The following is a 20,954-nucleotide window of genomic DNA, read 5'->3' on the forward strand; positions in this document are numbered from 1 at the left end:
AGTGATCGTATAAGTGTAAGTGAGGGATGTCATTTGCGGAGCACATTATTCTGTCTAGCGGTGAGTTTTTGCCATATTGTGGCGTGGAATGTAGAAAGTCATGCGTTGTCTAAGTTCCTAAGCCGTAGTGGAGAAGTAAATAGTGCTTAGAACTTGAGGACAGTCAACGCATGAATTGATAATTTTAAAAAGAATTCGTAAGCCGAAGTGTAATCTACGTTTTTATTGGGAATAAGTTTGACTAAGTTATTGAAACTGATTATAATCGGGACCACAGGTGCATGGCATTCTATTTTTACTACTTGGGGACGATGTGACAAATAGTTTGAAAACGAAGGTAAGAAAATTCCATCTATGCCTACCAATTTAAGCTTTGAAATTTACATTTTATGGTCAACTCTGTCGAATGCTTTTGAGAAATCTGTGCAGATGATATCAAATTTTTTCCCTTTTTCAATTTCCTTGGACATTATTTCTGTCATTATTATTTACATTTACAAAAAAAAATCTAATCGTTAAAAAAATTTTGTTAATAAAGTTATGTTTATTTCATGTAGTTATACTTTTTTCCCTATGGATCTGTCTCTTTCTTTTCAGCCACATAATACCATTAAAAACGACTGTAGCTTTTTGCATAACGGTCCCATTTTAATTATCCAAAAAATTGTCAGCCATTTTTTTAATGACATCAAATTGATGTTCCTGAAACGAAAACGTTTATTACATTATTATTGTATTAAATTGTATGTTAAAAATAAATAAAAAGTTATTTTATGGAATTTTTATAGTTTTTTTTAGTTACAATGAAAATGTATAAATGTACTGTTTTTAATTGTCTCCTCTTTTTTATATTACTCTACATAATTACGATTCCATATATGTACTCAAAAACAGAAAAAACGGATCTTCTATATATAAAAATATTTTTCATTATAACTAGATAATAATTCAATAATTTAGTTGTGTATATAAATATTTTCCATTACAACCAGATAATATGTTATTCAATAGTAATTGTTAAACAAAAACTCGGAAAGGGGAAAACGTGAAAATAATAAAGCTCCGCGAGCTCCTATGAGTTTGTGGGATCCTGGTAGATCGATGAAACCGGTTGGTATAACCTGGGTACGGGAAATAACGAGAAAGGATCCCACTTCTATCGAGGGCCCGGCTAGCTCAGTCGGTAGAGCATGAGACTCTTAATCTCAGGGTCGTGGGTTCGAGCCCCACGTTGGGCGTATATATTTTTCCATATATGAAATACTAGTTTTGATTTTTTTCGGCCTAATTTTTTTTCTCACACGTGCAACGTTAAAATTAATTTACAATATAATTCCACCAGCAATTACTTCGTTAGTTTTTTGGGAATTAAAATCAAATTATTTATTAATTTATTCATTTTCACTTTATGATGAGATGGAAGGTTTAGATGATTTTCCCGTCTGATGATCGATCATAATCTAAGGTTTTTTTTTTATCGACGATTTTGTTAAAATCAAATAATGCATGTTGAAGGAAGACGAAAATAAACCAAAGTCTCATTTGTTAACTATTTTAAGGATTTAAAAAAATATATAATTATTGCAATGGCTAAAAGTATTCCTTATACTAAAACAAGAGCCTGTTTACATCTTTTTCTCTAAGTTCAGCAGTTTTTGAGAAAAGAAGGGGAGATTCTCGTTTGAAACCCCTGTATTGACTCTCCTGAGGGTATCTTTTTTAGTTGTCCCTTCTGAATTTCTCTTAAACAGATAACGCTATCCAAAAACCGAAAAAATATGTATTTAATAATATGAGGTCTAGTTTGAATTTTTTTACCCAAAATATTTGTTGTCAGGGTACTTCAGAGCTACCAACTTTGAAATTTTAAACTTACACTTTTTTACCCACTATGAAAACAATGGCGCAATCGGATTTTAAATCTGTCAAAGAATACCAAAGTTATGGCGCAGAATGTGAACAAAATTTATTAATATAATTAATAAATAATTATTTTAATTTAATGTCTTGGTGTCGAGTTGCACTCCCAGAAATTTCTCAATCGCCCCAATACGAACCACAAAAGAAAAAATATACATAGATCATCCGAAGATCTGAGCAGAACTTATTATATCCTATCATCAATTTAAAACTTAAAATCACAATCGTTTAAATCTGACTGGCACCGTTCAAACTTAGTATTACTAAATTGGTGAAATAATTCTACGAAATTGGTGACATTAAAACACATCCAAGGAAAGAAGAAAAGTGTACAGAAATTGATAAGCTTGATTTCCCACAGAAAACTGACTGGAACAGAATGCTTATTAAGCCCTTTTCTTTTCGTTATTCATAAATGATTTGTTAGATGATTTTCCAAATGGTTAACAGAATACACCACTTCTTGCCTCTAAGGGATTTTTTTGCCACCTGTGATATTGTTTTTATCGATTGATAAACACGGTCTCTTAGTAATTATCAAATATTTATTTATGTATCAAATATATCTAAGTTTAGAATATTGTATGGCATGGTAATAAGGACACTAGGAAGCAGGGTTTGTGCTCCCCAGGCACTGCAGTTTTCTGGCTTCCTAGTTCCTTAGTTCAGGGCAATAGATTCCATCCTTCTACTTAGAAGTATCCGGTCATTGACTCTCGCTGGTACAATTTGATTCCCGAAGTTTTTTCCTATGTTACGTTAAATCTACATTGAGCTGTTGCTTCGCATTCGAAGATGATATGGGTGGATGTTTCCTCCTCCTCATTAGATAATCTGCAGATGGGATCATCGTTGTATATTCCTATGTTGGGTAGATGTAGTAGATGCCAGAGATCGGTTAGTCGTCCTACCACTCCTCTAAATTTAGCCCTTTCCAAATAACAGTAGTGATTTTGCCCGTCTTGGTGAGGGTTGTTTCATTATAACTTTACTGTGTATAGCGCTGCTAGAGTTTGTCCACTTCTCCTTTTGCTTTGTTTGAATCCATTCTGCGATGGAAGATTCTATATTTCTTTTTGTTATCTCAAGAATGTGTTCGGGGCCTATGTATGGTCTTGCAGATCCTCCCCTGGCCAGTCCGTCTGCTTTCTCGTTGTCAGCGTAACCTCTTTTAAAATTTTCCAGGGCACAAGCATTGACGGCATGTATTTCTGCTTGAAAGACCGAAGTGTACTTCCCTAATGAGTTTGATTGCTCATGTTTTGGGCTTGTACAGAAAACGCCCGATCCGGTCCTTTGTTTGTTTTTGAGCCATCTGTATCGTGGTATCTGATTCTCTCCTGAGTTCTTCCTCCTTTATAGCCGTTGAGACTATATACGATGTTGTAAAGAATTTTCGGGATCATATAGTCAGTCCCCATTTCTAAGATTGGCTATCTGATTTTGTTAATTATTGTTGTATGCCCGAATTTTATAGTTTCTATCCAATTTGATTGTTTCTGGAGTCTAAATGAGCTTTCCCTAGCCTTTCCTTGTATAAATATTTCTAGAGGAGGTAGCTTTAGCAGAGTTTCTAATGCATTTTTAGGGGTTGTTCTCATTGCCCCTGTGATACATAGGTTTGGTAGTCTTTGTATGCAGCCAAAAATTTGGCTATCTACTTTTTTTAAAACTTTGTTCCACCAGATTAATGATCCATAGATTATTTTGGGTCTTATTACTGCCGTGTATAGCCAATAGGCTATTTCCGATTTTAATCCCCAAGATTTACCTAGGGTTCTTCTTGTGGTCATTAGCGATATTTTACATTTTGCTATAGCATGTTGCAAGTGAGGTTTCCATCTTAATTTCTTATCAAAGATTATTCCTAGGTATTTAACCTCATTTTTTAATTGCACCATTTCAAATATATCTAAGATTAGAGTAACATCCACAGCTTTTTCATCTGCTTTCTTCAACTGGACCTGTTTGGAGAATTGACTGCAAATTTCTGTTACACACGAGAGATCATCACCAATATCACCGGCTTTAACGTCGCCAACATTTTTTAACTGTGACCGTCAATTACTGTGGCATTTCATAAATTTAAAACAAATTATTTTAAACGATTACCATAACTGTGCTGTAATTGTGTTAAATCACCGTGTAATTATTTTGTCGTGGTACTGGAGAATTTTGATACGTCTATATAATTCTGAAATGTTATAAATAACTTAATTGAATTAAATATGTAATTGACTTAATGTAGATTGATCAATAATTTCCTTCAACCCAAAATTAAATCTGCCCACAAACCACATATAAACATAGTGATTAAACAATCCGATGGGGTAGTTGTTTTCATTCAAAACAAATTTTTTAACGTATTTAAATTCTTATTCTGTATTAACTTTGAAAACTATTTTTTAAAGGAACAATCCTGTGACTTTAGTGGTGGAAGGATATTGCCATTTGTCTCGGTCTCGAAGCGATTATGAATGGGTCAACCGTACAAGGGTAGACCGAGATAGCCGAGGAATGCGATTGAAACTAGATAGTATCGTGGCTCATGTCCTCCCTGTAAAGAAAGCTAGACGAGAAATTGAGGATAACCCTTGTCCGTTTCAAAATAGGTCAGAAGCAGCTGACTTTTCGACAAGAACTAGGTAACGTAGGTCGGTCGACATGTCCCGCTTGACATAGGAGGTCATGACTTGACGGCGAACGGAGAACGTGAGTGCATGTCACCCGATATGACCACACCTGGTTGCAGGTTTAAACAAAGTATTACTACTGCACATTCTTACAAATTTCAAACAACACAAACATCACGAAAAAATAAGTAATAAACATTAAAAACAATTAAAAATAGATCATTCTTGTAAGTTCATTTTTATTTAAGCCGACATAAAAATCCTAAAAATTTATTTTATATAGGTGTCTACTAGACTAGTTTTCAATAATTTCATGTGTATGTGTATGTATGTATCAACCACCATTTAGGCTCACATATTGGTATTTAATATGTCGAACGAAGAGTAAATGGTGAAACTTCCCGACCTGGGAGAAATAAGGAAATAATTTAAATTCGAGCGACTATTGCTAATTTTTAAAATTATTAATTTACATTTTATCTATATTTTATGGGAAAAGTATTTCTAAGGAGTACGCAAATGAATATTTAATGTTATATGTTTGTATTATGTTAATGATTTAAATATATGTAAATCGATGCCTCGAATTAAAACAGCCGCCGGAAAGCCTTTTCGTACATGTATAGGAAATTTATACAGAAAACGGTTAAAAATTAGACAATTAGGGCATTTTGGATATCGGAATGAAAATATCGACTCATTCCACCTTTACACACCCTTATAAGCGGCACTTGTCGCTCTGTAAGAATAGGTCTCATGTTGAGTGGTGCAATGGTAGCTGTTTTTATTTTGATGCCGTTAGAATGCGTTATAGGAGGCTTTAATGTGAATGGATTTCTTAAAACTGGAAGACGGTGACAAGTCGTCGCCGTAGGCGACCATCTTGGGTCACAATATTTAGGCAATGATACATGCCGTAAATTGTCAATACCAACTGACTCTAGGCAGGTCCAATTTAACTATCTCTATGTGAATGTGTTTTTACCTTAACCACAATAGAACCTTTTGTTAGGGAATTTATTAATTATTATTAATTTACCTAAAAAGATCTATTATGCTCTTCTCCTTTTGTTAGAGTAACTAGTCAGCTTTGGTTGTTAAACAGGTTCTATAGCTAGGCAAATGAATCTTTTATGTAGGAGATTGCTTTCGGGTTTTCCTTCCCTAACAGCATGAACAACTAGTAGACCACAGGGCACAGTAGCAAATAAGGTATACCGCGGTCTGTTCCTCTTCTTGTCACGAACCAGAATCTCAGTTTTATTTGTGTTACCCCAGTAATTCTGTGAGTTTAGCTACCAATTTCTTTGTTTTGCTTATCTGCGGGGTAATCCACCAGGATTTTGGTTTATTAAAAATCCATTTTGAGCGTTTTTGTGGAAAATGTATCTGTATTTCTTGCTCTCTCCTGCACTTACACATACACACATACTCCCTCTCTCACATTTTCTTTCTTTTAATTTCTTTCTCTTTCTTCCTCATTCTTTCTTTCTTCCCTATAACTATCTATTTATTTGTGAGGTGTTTAGTGACCATTATTAAAAAAAAAAAAAATGGGATGCGGTCTGGTGTGACGTTGGTTTTAGAAAAGCATTTTCTTTATCGTGCCTACGTTTCGATGTTTATTGAGATCATCTTCAGGCCTGGGAGTTGTAAACATTGTTTAGATTTTACAAATAAATGTAGGATGTGAAAAAAATGAATCTGTATAATGCTAGAAGATTTTAGATAAATAAATAAATGTATACAATATTAGAAAATTTTAGTTTTAAAAAAGAATGAATTTATACATTGCTAGAAAATTTTAGATTCGATCAAAGTATTTGTACTCACACGAAGTGTTTGTTTATTGCTATAAGATTTTTTAATTAAAAAAATCAATTTATACATTGCTAGAAAATTTTTGATTCAATCAAAGTAAATTTTCCAGCATTTTTTCCTGGTTCGTCTCCAGATTGGACATAATATAAATTCATTTTTTTTAATCTAAAATTTTCTATCATATATAAATTCATTTTTTAATCTAAAATTTTCTAGCACTGTATAAATTCATTCTTTTTTAAATCTAAAATTTTCTATCATACATAAATTCATTTTTTAATCTAAAGTTGTATAAATTCATTTTTTAAATCTAAAATCTTCTAGCATTTTATAATTTCATTTTTTCCCATTCTACATGTATTTGTAAAAGTTAAACAATGTTTATAAATCCCATGCACTGAAGATGATTTTAATAAAGATCGAAACGTTGGCACGATAAAGAAAATGTTTTTCTGAAACCTACATCACACCAGACCGCATCTCACAATTTTTGAATAATTATCTATTTATTATACTTTTCTATTTACCCAACAACTTACCTACGTACATATCTTAGTATCAGTCCTACCTATCTACACCTTCCTACTCAACTACCTACTTACGTTTCACTTACCAATTTACCCTCTTACTTTCCTGCAAACCTGCCTTACTACATATCCTACAAACTTACCAACATTTCTATTTAACCTCTGACCACCCACTTACCTTCATACAGGCCTATTTAAGTATTTATACGACTTACTACCTTCCTACACAACTCCTTTCTTGCTTTACTATCAACTATTCCTAATTTTCTATTCTACATACCTACCAATTTCTTACATAGGTACTACTTACCTACTAATCTACATAACTTCTTAATTTACTATCTTACTTACCAACTACCTTCCTGGTTAATTTCCTACTTACTACCAACTGCTTGTCTATCTATCTAGAACTTAACCATTCTGCATACATACCTATTTGATTTTCTACATTATTTATCTACCACTTTCCACACACAACTACCTACTTACCTGCTTCTTTACTACATATCCTATCTACTCTACTTAACCTCCTTCTTCTCCACATACCTTCATACGTTATTACAATATATCCTACTTACCTTTCACACAAGTACACTAGCAATACAATTACATTCCTACTTTTCTATCCTACATATCTACCTCTTTCTTACTTAATAACCTATTTGCTTACCTATCTACATCCATGCCTTCCTTATTTTGTAAGTTATTTACACTTCATTGTAACACTACGTGATATTATGGATATCCAGAATACATTCTTTCTTTCTGGAGGACTGGGCCACCTTGGGTCATAAAATGCCTTGAATTTAATTTACAAAAAAATAAAAAAAATAAGGGTGGCAACAGCCAAAAAAGGCGTCCTCCCTATAGAACTTTCAAAGCATTCTTGCCGTTTTCTCATTAACCTTCCGGCATTATAAAAAAAACGTAATTGAGATTAATTACTAATTCAAAATTGAATGCTTTTTCGATGTTTTTGGTTCTATTATAATGCAGCGAGTGTTTTTAATCTTGTAAGAAATTTCAAAAAAACTGTCATCACAACCGACGGACAGACAGCTAGTAATAAAATTGCCACAAACGGTGGACAAACTACGTCAATTGGGCAATAATTTACAAAACGAAACGTGTGTCTTGACATTTTACTCAATTTAAAAATGATTAGACTTAATAAATAGTGTATAAACAAACACCAATTAGAACTAATTGTCTGTTCGGTAGACATGCAATTCGGAAAATCAGATTTATTGTTTAACTATGGACATAACTGTTGTTAGTTTAAATTTTTTTTAATACTGAAATGTATAAAAATTAAATTAATTTTACAAGACAATTATTAATCAAAATAAATTAGTTTTCAAAATCGATGTGGGTTATATGGTTTTTTTAACATTAATTGTATTTGCCCTGCTAAGTAAGTTCTTTATCTCCCCAAAAGGTCAATGATGTTGTAAAAATTTATGTTTTTTCGAAAAAAAATGCGGTCAAACTTAAGATAAACGATAATAAATGTTAATTTTTCAAAAGTTAGAGCAAAATTACGAAATTTGTACCAACAGCAACCCATGGTCCTAAATTGGAGCCTTCGAAAGAAATACCGGAAGGTAGATATGTACGCCATCTCCCTGAAGAAGTATCATACGACTTGGTTCGAACCACAGCTAAGAGATGGTGCTGGTAGTTGTAGCTGTAACAGCCGGAGGATTGACCATAAATTTTAATGACATGGATGATCCAAAAAATGACCAACCGAAGGATTTAAAGACGATTTAAACATTTAAACAATTATTAAGCAATATCATCTCCGGTTCTTGTTGACAACGTTTGAAGGTCGAAGCATCATTATAACACTACGTGATATTATGCCCATCCAGAATACATTCTTTCTATTTCTGAAGGACTGGACCACCCTGGGTCATAAACTGGATTGAATTTAATTTAAAAAAAAGATAAAGGGGCAGTAACCAAAAGAGGCGTCCTTCATATAAAACTTTCAAAGCATTCTTGCCATTTTCTCATTCACCCTGAATTTAACAATTGTGTACGTCTGTATGTGAATCAATATAGGGAATTAAATAATTCTTAAATTTTTTTATCTATCCATTTATCTAATTCATCCGCTAATCCATCCATGTATGGTGTGTACATGAAATTAAAAGTTACATGCAATTAAAAGTTTTATTCAAAATGTTTACAATAAATTTCAATTAATTATTATTTTTGAGTAAGGTCTTGGTTGAGATAAAAAAGTCAGTGTCACAAGCGGGATTCGAACCCACGACCTTCGGCTAAATACGCCGCTGCTCTACCACTTGGCTATCGGGACTTCCTTACATAAAAATAATAATTAATTGAAAGATGTAACTTGGTCGATTGACCACTAAAACATAAATAGATCACTATTTACAATAAAGTTAAATTTAGGTGGAACCTCGATGGCAGACGAGTAGATGAACACATGTACACAAGGGGGTTACAGGGAGAATCTTTATCTCCTCTTCTGTTCATTATATTCTTATGGCTTTCGTTCATTTCTTGAAAGATTCCAACATTGATGGGTAATACTTGACGATAATATGTATCCTCTTCATCTAATGTTTGCCGACGATATTATTGTCTTGTTTGAAGACTCAATTACTGATGCTCAATATTGCATGCTAAATCTTCCCAATGTAAATGTGGAGAAAAGAAAGGTTTTTTTTCAGCAGTCGGTTTGTTGCCTAGTTTATTGGCTAACGATTTCTTACTTAGGTTTTCTTTTTTCGGTGAATAGTTGGTTTGACTCTGCTGCAAGTCACTTCTTAAGCAAGGGAAACAAAGCTTTTGATCGGTTAAAGGTAGAAGAACATCTGTGGAAACAAAGTTTTAACTATTTGAAGCAATGAAGCCACTACAGGTCTATATGTATCGGAATTTTGAGGAATTGGCCACCTTGATGACTTTGAAATGCAACATGTGCGTTGTATAAAAAAAACCTCTTTATCTACCGCCTAATGCATCGCGCATCAGGATGGAAACGAGATGGAAATCAGCCAACGTTCTGGCAAGGCTGTTGAAATGGTGGTCGTCTGTTCTTAATAAACCTTCTGAAAACATCATTATGAGGTCTTAAGCAACAGATCCACAATAATACAAGAAATTAGTTTTGTCAATTGCATATATTGTAGTTTGCACTTGGGATGGAATTCAAATCCCTCAATAATAGATCTTGAAAGATGCTATCCACAAAATTTCGGAAAGATGGGAGAGCCGGCTGCTTCCAGAGGACGTTGCTTCCAACTGGATTGAAAACCAAAAAATTCGCAAACACAGAGTCCTCAGGCAATTCGGTTATCAAATAGAAATTCATAAAAATATTTCGCCAAGGAATAAAATATTTAATATAAAATATTTAGTATGCGAAATGTATGAACCGAAGAATATATATCTTTCAGCACTACTCTCTCTATATTTATCTTAGAGAAAACTTAATTAATATTATCTATTTTAACCAACCAAATGATATTTTTTCATTTTTCATTAATGTCTTAAGAGTAAGATCTATTATACTGAGGGAATGATCTATTTCGTTTTCTAATAATTTGTCTAAGCTTGTTAAAATTATATAACATAATACGATAAATATGTAATACCTTTGTACGTAAAATTTTAATGTCGCATTAACTAAAAATAGTTGCTAATCTACCTGTACATTACATAAAATTATTATATAAAAACTTTATTAAATTAACAAATCATAATTAAAATATATTATATTATATAAAAAGACCCCCGTATAAATGAAATCGCATAAAATACTATAAAATATTTACTTTTGATATCAAACTATTTATTTGTGCATTTATTCATTTTCTTATTTACTACTTGCTTATGCATTTATGTACTACTTATCTCATATTTACCTTGCTTACTTTTTTTGTACTTACATGTCTCTATGTCTACATCTATTTACCTTCAGCCATCTATGTACTTATTTATTAATTAAAATATCTTTTTATTGGTATTCATCTATTTACTTATCGATATGGACATAAGACATCAACATTTCGGTTATGAAAAGGTAGTATCATTTTATTTCGAGGTATCTATAAAACACATAAATTGTCCATTTGTGTGTGTTTAATATTAATATCATTGCTGTCTTGTAGAATTATAAGAAAAGGTTTACGGTCAACCAAATCCGGATGGTGTCGTATTGTATCGCTGTCTTTCTTATTGGGCCATTTTACACATATATAGAATTATTTTGAAAGGAAACAATTACAAAATGGTACAGGAAGTATCTCTTGAAATTACGACTTGTTAGTTCGTTTCTATGTTGAAATTTTACATTTTTATTGGGGAAAGCTGATTTGCAAACAAACCAATTATTTAAGGCTTATTTAATTGTTTTCCAGACGTCATGCTGAGATTTGCGTGCCAAAACAGCCGCTTTTACTCTGCTTTAAACATATGTGTGTTTGTTTAATTTACTGCTTCGTTTTTCTTCGAATCAATTCTTCTGGCAGAAATTTCATCTAGTTCAAACTACAGTCCAGAATTTTGTCAGTCAGGTCATCACCTCACGCTGACATTTGTCCAACAATTGTTGTGACAGAGCCACCTTTTCACCTTCAAGTTCATGTCGTGGCCATAACTAAATATTCCTTTCTATGGTGTTGCACTTTGCTTTTGTAGGAACGTTGCTTCACATTCTTTAGTGCTGGGATTATTAGTACGTAGGCATTTTTCAAACAGAAAACTCTTAAAAACTCTAAAGCCTAAAAGCACTTGAATAATATTTTTTCTCGATAGATAGTTATATTTTAACAAAGTATGTTCAGATTTAAAAAACTGCAAATGATGACGGTTTCTTCCAAAACGCTAGTGTCTGTAGAACAACATGTACTTGGAAAAAATACACACTCAATTAAATTTTTTTGTAATTATGAATGAAAAGGAAGCACAGACGTTTGAATTCGAATTGTGGAAAAAGCGTTATTTTAACACTGCTATTATTTCGCACGAAGCAGCACGCTTTTGGGTTTTACAGCACAAAAACGAATTTTTTAATGTTTAGATCTAGATTAGTAGTTCTCTAGTTTAGCTTTAGATAAGTAAAAAAAAAGTTGAATAGAGTTTTTACCTTATTTAACTTTTTGCATATTCCTATGTTTTATTGCACATTTCGAAATTTTCTAAGAAAATCTGATCTTTAGTAATTATATTTTTGGATTTCTCAAATTCTGCTATAACCTAGGACGAGAATAATGGTTTGTCAAGTAGTTTTACAAATGTTAAAAATAACAATTATATATGTCCAAAAATGGCGAAATAAATCTCAATTTTTTCTAGTTGAGCAAGGTTATTCCAATATATCGGGTAAATTTTGCGCCACAATGTATCCATGCTAAAAGGATTTGTGAAAGAAAACTGTTAAAATTAAATGATTAAACAAAATTAAATTTTGCATTTCATGCTTTGACGCCGACAGGATGTTGCGCCAAGCAGGATAAAAGGGTCAAGATTTGTGAAGAAGTAGGCAGATAAACGTACTTCCTATTCACTAATTATACACTGGCACTTCCTTAATTTTTGAACTACGTATCAATTGGGCATTGATTGGCGAAAATTAGACCAGAACTGTTTCTTAGATTCGAGGTCGAAATTTGCCGATTTTGTCAAAGTCAATTGCTAAATTTTTTAGAACCGGACTGGGCAGTTACAAGTTGTTCGATAATTGATAAAATGGACCAATAATTTATTTAACACAAACTTTTTAATTTATTTTATCAGGTTATTCTTAATTATGTAGGAATAACATGAATTTATTCATCTAAAATATAGTTTTTATGTATGCTCATGGGAAACGTAAAAATGTTTAGCATGATCGCCCATTATTATTTATGGTTTTATTTACGTAGTACTAAATGGAGAGACAGTATTAAAACATTATTCTTGAAGTATGTATTCGATAAAGAATAGGCTAATTATTCGTATTGCCAACAATCGATACAACAAATATAAACTGCTGAAAAATGAATAGGGATATTAGTAATTTATTTTTATTCTATTAACTTTAATTAAATTAATTAAGGTTTTTAGTTGAGATGAAAAAAAGTTAATGGCACGTGAGGGATTCGAACCCACGACCTTCGGCTAGATACGCCGCTGCTCTGCCACCTGAGCTATCGTGACCTCGATCGACTCGGACATCAACTCCCCATCTCAACCCCACCTTATGAGTTTTCCCTCCTTTTGCCATTTTTCAAATATCGTGTAATCGGTTTGGATTCTCGACGACAATTGAAATGGCGACGGAGAGCTTTAGTGAAGTGTACTTGGTCAAGCGGACCACGAAAATAGTGAATTAATGATTTAAAAATGAAGTACACTTCACTAAAGAACACATTTTTATCCAGTTGAATTCTCTTTCACCATGGACAGGCATTATCTGGTATTAGAAATTGGCAATATTATTGTGAGAATGAGTCATCGAGGTCACCGGCAAGTGAATATCGCAGGGGCAGTTGGCTTTTCTCAGACTGGAAGTGCCAATAGGAGGCCTGGCATATAGTGCCTGCTAGGCATGAAGTACAAGATGTTGTGGTAAGGCCTTTATCAACACAAACGAATCGTAATCGTTTGTGGGCAGTTGGCCTCACATCGTATTACCCTTTGAGAAGACCTGCATCAACACCCCTTCATAGTGCCTGCTAGGCATGGAGTACAAGATGTTGTGGTACGGCCTTTATCAACCCAAACGATTCGTAACCGTTTATGGGAAATTAGCCTCGCATTCGATGCCCCTTTGAGACGATCTGCAGACCTCGCCACCAGAAAATCAGGAGAATATGGTGCAGCAAGAGCCTAGAAGAGAACACCACCTGGATTGCTGTTATGTTTACTGATGAGTCGCGTTTCTGTCTGTTTAGTGTCAGCAGGCGCCGATGCGTTTACCGAGAACAAGGGATGCGTACATGTTCCAGTTCGCAGGTCGACGGAGGCCCGTCCTGGTATTTACCCTGGAGGACGAATTGGACTCCATATTGTTGAAGGCAACGTCACCACAGTCCGTTAAATCTAAGAAATGATGGAAGAATACATCCCTTAAACCAGGAATCTCATTGGCAGGTATTTTCAATTTCTGATTGACAATGGCATATCTCATAGAGGCAGAGTTGTTCATCAGTGTTTAGAAAACCTAAAAATTTCTCATCTGTCCCTTTCCCCATTGTCGCCAGACCTCAATCCAATCCATGTGGGATGCGACGCAGAGAACGATTTTCGATTACCATTCGCAGGCAGTTGACCTGCAACAACTGAGTGCAGCGTTGCAACATCTGTGAAGTGAAATTCCTTATGAAATTAGAGACATCTTTATTAACAGTAGGCTTGTTTAAAACAATATTCTGCCCAATAAACAAATTTATGGAATTAAAACCTTTTATTTTGCTAATTTTCAAAATCCCTTAATTAAATTTTTCTTCAGCAAAAAACCTCAGTAAAATTTCTAATAAATATAAATGCGATTTATAATAAAAATAAAATCAAAATTCTAGGGAAAGTAAATACTATAAAATGAGTAATATGCCTATTCATTTTTGACCAGTTTACTTTAGAAAAAGTTTTCTATTCTATAATGAAGCAATTGGGATTTGTAAGCCTTAATTAATACAAATAATACAATATTAATATTCGTGTATACTAAATATGAATATAGTTTCAAATGTATGATTATATCGCTACTGGAGATGTTAACATATCGGATTTTTATCTTAAGAACATCCATATATCATTACACTGGTGAAACGAAATTTAAAATTATATTGCGCCATGTCGTGACCACCAGAAAATCTTGGTTGAAAGCGGTCTTCCGCATAAATAAGGACAAACGTCCAATCGCGGTCCTTGCCAACTCCTTTCTTCCTACGTCATTATGAACTAGTGGATCTGCACGCCGCCGGCCTTAGGCCTACCTTCATATTATACCACGACCGTGATTCGATAAATTCCTGAACGTTCCGCCTGATTTTTATGTTCAGTCAAACGAAAAAGTGAAGAAATGTTATAACATAATACGATGTATTACTAAATGATTTTTAGTTGTTAGACGTATGAAAGATTCTATGTCCAATCCAAGAAAAACAAAAAATTAGAAAAATGAAGTTAACAACGATGAATGTAATGTCAAAACCTACCCGTTGATGATGGAATGAAAGTGTCCTATTCGCCTAATAGCGAATCTTATCGAGGCACGATCGGAATGTGAGGCCAAATCAATGCCATTGACGGCCTTCTAATAATGGACCCACTTCTCAACCATCTTGCGAGTATACTTTGGAAATCACTTGTCACTTAAGCGTAAATGAAAATTCAAAAAGATTAATTTTTATTTTCAGAGAATGTCTGACATTCGGCCTCCATGACATTTTACTTTCGTTATCACAGTTTTATCTCTTTGACTGTCTACGTTTCGTACTCGAACTTTATTTAGACAAGTTTCGAATCCGTATGATGTTTTTCTGTCCGCACTTGAATAATTTTAAAATCCACCCAGTTCTCGTTTCACATGGTCACTCTCACGCCTAGAAAAACTCCATCTCTCCCGCTCGTTCTTTCTTAATCAACCTCTCTATGATTATGTCCCCTCGTATTTATGGTAGTCTTAGTCTCAATCCCACTTCCGCCCTTCATGTCATTATGTATTACTCACTTTCTTTTTCTCTCCTCCCAATCCCTCTCCCTCATCTCTCTCAGTACGTATATATTAATAAAATTTAGGTAAAACATAATTAAGTTTCCAACTATTAGTATTTGAGAGATCTAATTTTTTTCATCTATGTACTGATCGCTATTATTCCTATATTTTTCATGATATACACTTTACCCGTCTCACTCACTCTCTCTCTCTCTCTCCCCACTCTCTCTCTCTCTCTCTCTCTCTCTCTCTCTATACATATCCACCTACCTTTCTCTCTTCTCTCTTTTATCTTTGACTCTCTCTTCCTCAATTTATCTTTTACTTTTGACTCTATTTTTATCTCTCCTTCTCTCTCTCTCTCTCTCTCTCTCTCTCTCTCTCTTATTTCTTTTACCTTTTACTCTCCCTTTCTTTCTCTCTTAATCCCTCTCTCAATCTCGCCAATGTTCTTACCTTTTCTCCCTAAGTCTGTTTCCGGTTTACACTTTTTTTTCATAGTTTTTTTCTACTGTCCCTGTCTAGTCTCGTCGTCCTCTTCTTCCATCTTTCCTCTTTCTGTCTCTTTCTCTTGATTTCTTTCTTTCAACTTCCTCTATCTTCTCTATCTCTCTTTGTGACATAAATTTACGATATTTTAAAGAAAACGATATTAATCCATTCATTCTATCTCCCTTTCAGTTACTATTTTTTACTATTTAATCTTTTTCTCCTTCTTACTTTTTGCTCTTTCCTTCACTTTCTCTCTATCCCTTTTTCTTTGTCTTTCCCTTATTCTCTTTTACTTGTGACTCCCCTTTCTCTATACCTTCCAATTTTTCTTTCTTACCTTTTACTATCTATCTCACTTTTTCTCTTTTGTCTTTTACTCTTACTCTCTCTAGTTTCTCTTCCACTCTTTTATCATTTCTTTCGTATACGTTCTCTTGCTATCTCTTTTTTTATATTTTCCTCCTTTCCTTTTCTTTCTCACTTCTCCCTATTTCTCACTCCCCTTATCTGTCTCTTATTCTTCTCTCTCTCTCTCTCCCTCTCCCTCTCTCTCTCTCTCTCTTTCTTACTCTTTCTCGTTCCTTCTCTACCTCTCCTTCTCACTCTCTCTCTCTCTCTCTCTCTCTCTCTCTTCAATAATAATTAATAATTCAATAATCTATCAATAAATTAATACAACATAATAAATTAATGGAAAAAGTAAATGTACGAAACATCTGAAATATAAAAATAGAGAACGGTGAATTGGATTATGAAGAAATTGTAAAAAGGTCTTTATTTGAAAAAAAATTTAAACTGGAACGAACACATTTTGAATGTAACTAAGACAATTTACTCTACAATTTATAGGTTAAAAAATTAGTTGGTTTTGCGAATGTTACTACCAAAAAACGTTTAGTACAGTGTCTCGTATTCCCGTATATTAAATGTGGAATAGCTGCAATGCGCGACTTCCATTGTATGCAAATCAGTTAATTACAAGTTGCTGTAGATATGTGTGTAAGATGTATACATAACTTAAAATATAACAATAGAATATATGATAAATATTCTCAACTCCAGTTTTTAAAAATTAATGATTTAATTGATTATAATTTAGCATGTATCAATATGTTAAAAATGAAAAACCTGAATAGACATAAACAACAATAATATAGAGATCTGATGTACATAATATAAACACTAGATATACAACTAAGCCATTACAAATGATAAAACATAGAACCACAATATTTAATAATTCATTTGCAATTTAAAGAGCAAAAATGTTTTCAAAATTACCAGTTGAAATTCAGCATTGTAACAAAATAAGTTAGAAAAAACTAAAAAATTAATTTTTATCAAAATATGTATAAAAATGTTAAACTGTAATATTATTATTTTTTCAATTAATTAATCTTTATGTAAGGTATTGGTTGAAATGAAAAACCTAGTATCACGAGCGGGATTCGAACCCAAGACCTTGGGCTAAATACGCCGCTGCTCTACCACTTGAGCTATCGTGACGTTCTTGTGATCCTTACACACTTTTCATAAAGATTAATTAGTTGAAAGAAGTTATTTGGTCAATCGGACCACGAAATATAATGGATTCATTAAGTTAAACGAAGTATCTCTTATCCCTTATATCTCGCTTCTTTTCTCCTACCGCTCTCTTACTTTCCATTTCACCCATCATTTTTTCATTATAACAGTCTTTCTTCCCTCCCTCTCTCTCTTTTTCTCTCTCTCCTTTTGAAAATAGAAGACAATAAAAAGCTCAAGTGATAGAGCTGCGGCGTATGTAGGCGAAGGTCGTGGGTTCGAATCCCGCTCGTGACATTGACTTTTTTTATCCCAATCAATCTCTATATAAAGATTAATTAATTGAAATAAGTTATTCTTTCAATCGGACCACGAACTCTCATAGATTTAATAAAATGAAGTATATCTTCATTAATGCTCTCCGTGGTCATTTTATTTGTCGCCCAGAATCGAACCTGATTACACGACATTTGAAAAATGGCAGAAAGGAGGGAAAATTCGAAAGGTGGATTGAGATGGGAAGTTGGTGTCCGAGTGGATCGAAGTCACGATAGCTCAAGTGGTAGAGCAGCAGCGTATTTAGACGAAGGTCGTGGGTTCGAACCCCGCTCATGACACTTGCTTTTTCATTTCCACCAATACCTTACATAAAAAGATTAATGAATTGAAAGAAGTTATTTTGTCAATCGGACCACGAAATATAATGGATTATTATTTTTTATTTTTCCCCAATTAAATACAAAGATTGTCATGTTAAGATGCTGATAATGTATCTTTACAACTGTTATGTTTATAATATTAAATCCTTAATATTGTTGGTTACAACTACTATCTATTGTTAGTTTTTTCTCTTGATAGAAGTTATGCTTGCTCCTATTTAAAGATTACTTTTTATTTTGAATGTGTTAAGCCACTGTAAACAAGTAAGTTTGTAAGAGATAATTATTTTGTTCAACTTTTTGTGTATAGTAGATTGAGTAGAGATTAAAAAATAATTTTGTTGTAATTTCACTTTAGGTGTAAGAGTGGTCCTAGAGACGAAACCTTGAGTGATTGTTAAATAAAGCGATAATCAATCAATCTTCCTCCTCCCCTCTGACGTTTTATATATCTTTTGTTAAATTTTTTGTCAGTATGATTTATGAACGAATATGCATCGGTGCGTGTGTGTGCCTCTAGTGTTATTATTTCGCAGAACTTAGCCGTTCGTTATTATTACGCCGATTTGTTTTGCTTAGCTTTTGCTCCTAGGAATGAAATCAATTTCCCGCGGCCGGAACGCCACTTGTCTTCTTACAAGGCACTTCGGATGTGAAATTTATCGCGACCGCGACCGAAATGGACTGAAGAGAGTTGTTGCTCCTCTCAACGTTCCAAACTCTGTGCCCAGTTCCTTTGATTCACCTGCTCCTTTTGTAAACGCGGGGACGATCAAGGATTTTGTCTAAGCATAACTGATTAAAGACAAAACTTTAAAGAGTGGATCATGGCGAATAAATAAACTATAAAAATGTAAGTTAGAATATTCGGGGTGTGAAGATTCCTTTTCATTGTTATTAGAAACTCACAATTTTTCGTGGTCCGCTTGACCAATTAATATCATCCAATTAATTAGGGTTTTAAGTTGAGATAAAAAAGGAAAAATGGCAAAAAGGAGGGAAAATTCAAAAGGTGGAGTTGAGATGGGAAGTTAGTGCTCGAGGGGATGGAGGTCACGATAGCTCAAGTGGTAGAGCAGCGGCGTATCAAGCCGAAGGTCGTGGGTTCGAATCCCGCTCGTGACACTGACTTTTTTATCTCAACTTAAAACCTCAATTAATTGGATGTTATTAGAAACGTTTGGCGAATTCTAATTTGTGTTGTCTATCTTAAAATATCGTTTCACCTTAAAACAAATACGCAGTTTTTGTATTCTGAAATATATCGGATTTGATTTATCCGTAATATTTTATAGAAAGTTTATGTCGTTTACGCCTAAACGCGCAACGACGGTGGTTTGTGAAATACAGTGAGAGAGATTACATTGCAAAATTTCTTTGTGTGGTCCGCGTGAACATGAACTGTTGATAGCGGTTTGATCGAAGTTGGTCAATATGAAAACCACGCTCAATAGAGTTATTGTTTCCCAAAGCTTCCAGTTGAAGATTAGGAAAATTTAGCGTATTAATTTAGAAATAACCCTCTAGAATGCATTATTCAAATTTTTCTCTGAGTCAATACATTTGAAGAAAGATCTAATTTGGTTGAGCCATTTTGTCCAGAAATATTTTTCCACCGCCATTAATTCGTTATTACCACGAAAACATTACGGGCTAGATGAGTAGGAAAAAATTAGTATTAGTATAAGTTTTGTGAAATATAATTGTTTTTAATCTACCACCTTTAAATTTCCCACAATAGATAATAACTAGCAAAAACATTAATCTAAGTGAAAGAAGTTTATTGCCAAACTTTCAGTGATTAATTCAACTCATCAAGATTGAAAGGATTTTTGAGAATATTAAAAAACGAAATTACGTAATAGTCACACTTAAAATGTTAATACAGGCAAGAAAGTTTTGATGACGATGTTACAATACCGAAAGCTCAGCTAACAAAAAGCATTTTTCCATACTCTCTTTTTATCTGTGGTATTTTTCAAATAAATGAATGTTAAAATAAATGATTGGTGATTTTTAGAAGAGACAAGGATATCAAATATATTTAAAAAGTTCTTTCCTTTCAGTTTAACAAAATGCGCAGAGAGCCTGCGATGACCTCAACTGCTTCGACCCATAGACTTCCCACATTATATTATGATCATCAGAAGATTTTTTGAATTGATCGACAATAGGTCACTATACTGGGTTTGTCTTACCGCATTCAAACGCATTTCGACTTCACGGCATCTTCAGTGAGGAAGTTAGTTACGTTCTTGTTCTATCTCTCACTCAAACGCACTACTGACTTCCTAACCCATATATTTTCTGCTAACCAAAATATGCATTATTTATCTACGTAACAGCCTATTTTTTCATCTATCTTCTAATATTTCACCATTTCATCCTTCTCTTTTTTTATCTTCTTCTCTCCATCTCTCGTCGTTTTTCCTCTCTCTCTTTTTCTCTTTGCCTTCTTTTCCTGTTTCTCTCTATCTCTCGCCCTCCCTCCTTTTATTTATCTCTTCCTCATTCTCTCTCTTTCTCTATCTCTCTTCCTCATTCTCCCTCCCTCCTTTTTTCTTTATCTGTCTGTCCCTCTATCTTTTTATCTTTCCTTTCTTCCTCTTTAATTTGTCACTCTGTCTTACTCTCTCACTCTCTCACTTATTTAGGTAATTTTACAGTTTTGTAATCAAATAATTGTCCCAAAGAGCAG

The 20,954-nt window shown here is 33.6% G+C and overlaps 1 non-coding gene across 1 annotated transcript; it reads left to right on the plus strand.

Annotated features, from left to right (window-relative positions):
- Window positions 1–1,165: 1,165 nt before the first annotated feature.
- On the plus strand, window positions 1,166–1,238 carry Trnak-cuu. The gene has a single exon. It is a non-coding gene; the product is annotated as a tRNA-Lys (tRNA).
- Window positions 1,239–20,954: the final 19,716 nt, after the last annotated feature.

The sequence above is a fragment of the Cimex lectularius genome, unplaced genomic scaffold, assembly GCF_000648675.2.
Source record: "Cimex lectularius strain Harlan isolate CLEC.00 unplaced genomic scaffold, Clec_2.1 scaffold32, whole genome shotgun sequence".
Taxonomy (NCBI): domain Eukaryota; kingdom Metazoa; phylum Arthropoda; class Insecta; order Hemiptera; family Cimicidae; genus Cimex; species Cimex lectularius.